The sequence below is a fragment of the Falco rusticolus genome, chromosome 13 (assembly GCF_015220075.1).
Source record: "Falco rusticolus isolate bFalRus1 chromosome 13, bFalRus1.pri, whole genome shotgun sequence".
NCBI classification, from domain to species: Eukaryota; Metazoa; Chordata; class Aves; order Falconiformes; family Falconidae; genus Falco; species Falco rusticolus.
The window spans coordinates 7,166,917-7,172,916 of NC_051199.1; the positions used below are offsets into that span (position 1 = coordinate 7,166,917).

Consider the following 6,000-nt stretch of genomic DNA (forward strand, 5'->3'; position numbering starts at 1 on the left):
CAACTGTGTGGGAGAAACTTCTCAGGCATCACCTGTGTTACAGACATGCATGGAGCCTATCACTAAGGTCTCATTTAGGTGGAATAAAATCCCCTACATTGAAGTCTTACTCCTCTGTGAACAAACTTTTGTTTTTATTTTGCTTTTACAATGTATTTGATAAAGTCAAAAAGTTATATGCTGGTTAATTTTATAAATCATTACAATATGTAAGGCAAAAAAAGAACTAAAAAAATATTTTGGTATATATATTAAAAGGAACATCATCTGCCAAAGCAGTAAAGGGCACATTTCACATGTAACAGTCAAAGTAAAATATACTACACAAGTAGCTTTCGCCTCATTTCTACAACTGTTAACAAAAACTCTTGAAACTGCTTACCCAGAGGAAAAGCTCAGAGACTCCACTGCAGCAGGATGCTCTGCACGTGTCAGCACACACATCTACCACACCACACAAGATGCTACTGATAATTCAATGTCTACAGGTTGTATATTTTTCAAAGCAACCTCCTCAGCAGATGAGCTGGGAAGCTGGCACGGCTCTGAACGAATACTTGAAAAAAAGGTATCCATCCGTTGTAAGCCTTCCCAGGTGAGCTCTTGACCAGGGAAGTAGAGAAAAATGACAGGCATTTCACACACACAAACAACTGAACCTAAGTACTTCTCTCACATTCATGCACATTCAACTCCCCAAAAAGCTGACATATTAATTCAATTTAATTTATAGCCAGGTTCCATCTTAGCTATTTTTAAGTGTCACATTGCAAATCTTGCAGGGTTTGGAGTTAAACTTATTTACATTCTTTTAGTGAGAAAAACTGATTTGTTATCAATAAAAATTGATTTTTTTAAAAAATACACAATGGAGTAAGGATCAAAAGCAGCACACAGCAATTTTTCACTGATGCAGCCATTTCACTGTGAAATATCTGACAGTATACCTGAACATTTTAGAGTAACTCCAAGCAGTAACTCCTGAATAACTTCATCCAAAGATGTTTCTGAACTTAGAAAAACATGTTACACGCTACAGTTCTGTACTAATGATAACTTCTCAAATTTTTAACTGTCTTGCTATATTTAATTTTTTAGTGATGAATTATCTGAGTGTTTGAAGGGGAGGAATGAATTACAAAGCAAACAGATCTTTAGAAAAGACCTAGGTATTTTATTAGAAGTAGTAGATTTCCAATAAACAGAAAGATTAGCTACAACATTCAGTGATTTCCCCCAGAATTTTATGCCCTTGTGAACAGGCTTAAAGTTTGCTTCCTTTTAGCATATCCGAAGTCCACAGCCAGGAACTTTTTATAGTGTCTTTTGACTACATACATGAAGTATTAGCCAGCATACTAAAACCAAGGGAGTTAGAAAGCAAACTGCAGTTGTTTATTTAAACGTAAGCAATTTACTTTCTAAATTAATGTTGTCTGAAAAAAAGCAGGCCATGAAGAATGACCACAGTTACGCCTGCAAACACACAGTAATTTGGCTGCTTCCAGTTTGGATCAATCCTGAACTCAATCCTTTATAAAAGAGTATTTAAATACGGACAAACGAAAAGTGCCATTTTATCATAAGGTGGAATTCTGAAAGCACATAAATCTGCTCAGGCTAAAGAAAGACCAAACTCACATGACACCAGTTTAAGCCCTAAGTACTCCCGAAGCATGCATTTAAAAGCCTAGCTCAAGTCCGTTAAAATAATTCAAGACAGCCTCATCTTCTAATTTAACCTTTGTGTTTGCACTTGGGGGGGGGGGGGGGTGTAGGGAGGGGAAGAGGGCGGGATCTCAGCATAAAGTTTCACCTTCTCAGTGAAGACATTCAGCTTCCTTCTGGCTCACAACTCTGCATCTTGCGGTGCAAGAAGCACAGTACTGGTGGAAAATACAGGGAAAGAGAGAGCCCAGATGGAAGGGAATGAGAGCTGAACTTCCAAACAATTCAGACTAATAAACACCCTAAATCAGAAACCAAATTGGGGAAGTAGTGTTCTAAAAGTTCTCCTTTTAGAACAGCACAAAATCTTAAGCCCTAATAACAAAAGGAATTTTTCTTCATTCTTGGGGTTTATCTACAGCTACAAAAATACAGTTACAGTGAATGCTATGACTTATGATCACCAACCAACTAAAAAGGTTTTTCTCCAATGTCATTAATACCTGGCTTCAACTGGCACCCAAGAAGAAGTGAAAAAGTGCATGCAGCCCACTAATTCCTTACCACAGATTGCTACATTTACAAAATTTCAACTACATGATCTAGAAAATACTGGTTTTGAAACTCAACTCATATTTTTCCTTTGCACGTTATTCACATAAATAGCTTCAGGATATTGTAGTACTACTAATTTTGAAGAGGCAAATAAGTCAAATCAAATTTTTGATAGAAAGCTGCGAGATGCCTCCAATTAGCCAAAGATAATCATACATTAATAGCTGCTCTTGTTATTAAACTATATTATAAAGTGTCAGAAGTACAGAAAAGCAGGGCCAGAAGAGAATTCAAAAGGTCATCTAGGCTTCTTCCCACACCCTGCTTCAAACCAGCATCAACTTTTAGAGCACCATTCATAAACTCTACACGCAGTACCAAAAAAAGACATCATTCTAGTGATGCGTCTAAAGCCTCTAAGCGCATCACAGAGATTATCAAAGCCTTCAGAAAAAAATTACTCAATAATTAAGGCTGCAAACATCTCGTTAAAAAAATTTGCAAACTCAATACATAACTGATTCAGAAGAGAGGACACTGGTCACATAAATTCTAATATTCAGAAAAATGCCACGAAACCTAGTAAGCGCAGCATGAACAGCACAACAGTAAGGTCTCGTTCGACTACCACCTGTTAATAAAAGACATGTTAGCTCCCACGATAGAACGCAAAATAGATACCATTCCCCCATAAATAAATGTTTCACAAAAGCAATCAAGGAATTCCAAGAGGTGGAGTTTTCTTAGTATTATCACACCCCACTGGGAATACACATTTGTCTGCGCTTGAAAATATCTATAAAGTGTATAATTATCTCTCATAAACATACTGTCACAAAGTATTACTTAACTGGCACTTCTATTTAGTCTCTTTTGTATAAAAACATATCTTAAAAAAAAAAAAGTATTGCTTTACAATTCTCCATCTACAACCATGCATTAAATGCCTACAAAATGCATCAAAGTTTCAGAACTCCACATCAACATAAATAAGAGAATAAAATTAACTGGGAAAAAACCCCAGTGCTCTCAGCATTTATAAATATTCAGCAGCATGTTAGTCCACTGTCCTGGTTTCAGCTGGGACAGAGTTAATTTTGGTTTTAGTTGCTGGGGCAGTGCTGTGTTTTGGATTTGGTGTGAGAACAATGTTGATAACACATACAAGACATTTATTCCGCTTGCTCCCTGTGCCACCAGTACTTTTTCCGACTGACCAAGGAAAGTCCCCAACGACACGTATATCACACCGCTATCGAGATAACAGTTTAAATACAAGTAAATTTAAGCCACGTGTATACTAGCTGGCTGACCCAACAGTTTCTCACATCACAAGACAACCATAAAGCTAACTGTAAAATACAATACTCTTTACAGCAGTGAGTCCATGGCAGAGTCCTACCAAGACACGGTGCCATGGGGCATCATGCCACTCTTATACATCAGACAAGCGGCCAATTTATACAGGACAACTGAAAAAAGAAAACATGAAGTCATTTCTGACCTTGAAACAGGTACCATCCTTATCCTAATTCACAGACTATTTCTTGGCCTTTTTTTTTTCTCTGCAGTTAAAGGCATGTCCCACATCAACAGGTAATAAGTATTAACTAAAAGTACACAGTAAACAGTAAAAATCTATTATTTAAAAGCTTAGATGCCAAGGTGCAAGCTCAGGATGTTAAATTTCCTCTGACAGTATATGATTTCATGAGCTCTTCGCGTTAAAAAGGAAGACACGTTTCCTGATGATGAACCGCACTGCTGAAAGGAAAACACAGGGCCTTAAATTAGAGTTTCGGACAGGTAAGTTTAAAGAACCACACGCACACAAAGCTTCGCAATATTTTGATGCTAATCAAATTGTATTTCTGATCTACATTTAAACTGTTCTTCCAAGCCTCGTTACTCGCCTCACTGAAATTACAGAGCCTAGGTCACGTAATTTAATCTTTGACTCATCATGCAAATTAAATCACACCATTCCCATAAGACAGCATATAGGTTTTAAATAAATCCTACACACCTACACAATCACCTACCAAAAATTAAATTTTCTTTTTAAAAAATTTAAAAAATAAACCAAAAAAATATCGGTTACACCCTACTTTAAATACTAGTAGCATTTCACAGGTTTGTAAGAAAATAACGATGGAAAAAAACTTTTTTTTCGTTTATGGAAGACAGTGATCTCGCCGTGTTAGCTTTCTACGGGACAGCCTGCAAAAATCCGAGGATCTCAAAGGCCGATCAGGGCTACGAACAGGAGTAACAATTGTAGGAAGAGGCCTCGGAGCTGGACGCTGAGAGGCTGCGTTAAGTGCCTGCTCCGCACCGCCAAGCCAGCCCGTGTAACAGAGGCCAGAACAAAGCCGGCCGGGTGCCCCCCTGCCCCGGAGGCACCGGGGGGGGCAGCCTGCCCACCGGCGTGCCCTTGCCGCCCGGCTGGGCCGGGGCACCCCCCGGCACCCCGCAGCACAGGCCGGCCGGCCGCGGCTCCCCGCTGGCGGGCTGAGGCGAGCGCTGCGCAGCCCCGCGGATCCGCCGCACCCGCGCACGGCAGCGGAGGCGCTTGGGGAAAAGGCGCCGCCGCACCCCGGGCCCGCACCCCGCCTGCCGCCGGCTCTCACACAGACCCCCCGCCAAGCGGCGCAGACCCCGCGGCGCAGCCCCCCTCCCCGCCAGCGCGGCCGGCAGCACCCGGCCGGTCCCTCCCAGCACCGCCCGCCGCCCAGCGGGGAGACGGCCCCGAAAGCGGCGGGCACCGGCCGGGCCTGGCCGCGCTCCCCGCCGGCCTCCCCCCGAGCGGCCGCACGGGCCGCGGCGGCGCCGCCTCCCGACCCGGGGGGCAGCGGCGGACAATGCGCGCCGGGCTCGCCGGCCCGCACCGCCCTCCCCGCCTCGCCTCACCACCGCCCGCCGGACTTGGGCCCGACCCACCGCCGGCCGCCGCCGGCCTCCCCCCGCCCTGCCGCGCCGCCTCGGTACCTCGGTGCGGAGCGCGGCCTGGCACCTCCTCGGCGGCGTGTCCGGCGGGGCCTGCCCCTGGCGGCCCGACCGCCCCGGCTCCGGCGGCTGGCGGCGCGGCTCCGGCGGCTGCAGGCAGAGGCGCGGCGCGGCCCCGGCTCGCCCGGCCCCCTCCCCCCCCCCGCCCCGCGCTCTGCTGCGTCGCAGCGGCCCTTCCCTCGCCCGGCGGCGGAGCGCGGCGGCGGCGGAGCGCGGCGTCGCTTCCGCCCGCTGCCTCACGCCGGCGCCCCCTGGCGGCGCGGAGGGCCGAGGGCGGCGCTCACACGGGACCCGCGGGGGAGGGGGGAGCCCCAGGGAGCCCCGTGCCCGCCCGCCGCGAGTGGGCGGCCTCCCGCCGGGGGCGCGCGGGGGGCGGGGGGCAGCCCGGGGGCGGTGACCGGAGACCCCCGGGCCGGGACCTGGGGGACGCTTGGGCCTGCAGCGCTGCTCCTTACTAGCGTTCCTGTGACTATTATCGCCCGAACTCCATCGTTGATTATTCTTGTATTATTTTATTCTATTTAAATATATTCTTATAGATTGATAAATATATAATAAGTATTCTACTTATATATTAATAATATATTATTATTATCGTTCTTTATGACTGCTCTTTTGTTCTTTATTAGTATTTTAGCATTGTATTTATCGTTTTATAATTTTTATTTACTATTTTGACACACACACACCCTTGCCCTGCCCTCCTGCAGACCCCTGGCACCGGCCATGAGCCCCTTGCCCCGCCTGGCGAACCTGGGCGTGGGGCTGGGG

The 6,000-nt window shown here is 46.0% G+C and overlaps 1 protein-coding gene across 1 annotated transcript in view; it reads right to left on the reverse strand.

Moving 5' to 3' along the window:
• CAB39 (calcium binding protein 39) overlaps positions 1-5,338 on the reverse strand; it is a 42,349-nt gene extending 37,011 nt beyond the window's left edge. The window contains exon 1 of the mRNA XM_037406965.1: positions 5,212-5,338. The gene's annotated coding sequence lies outside the window, so the exon portion shown is untranslated. The remainder of the gene's footprint in view (positions 1-5,211) is intronic.
• Between the last annotated feature and the right edge of the window lie 662 nt (positions 5,339-6,000).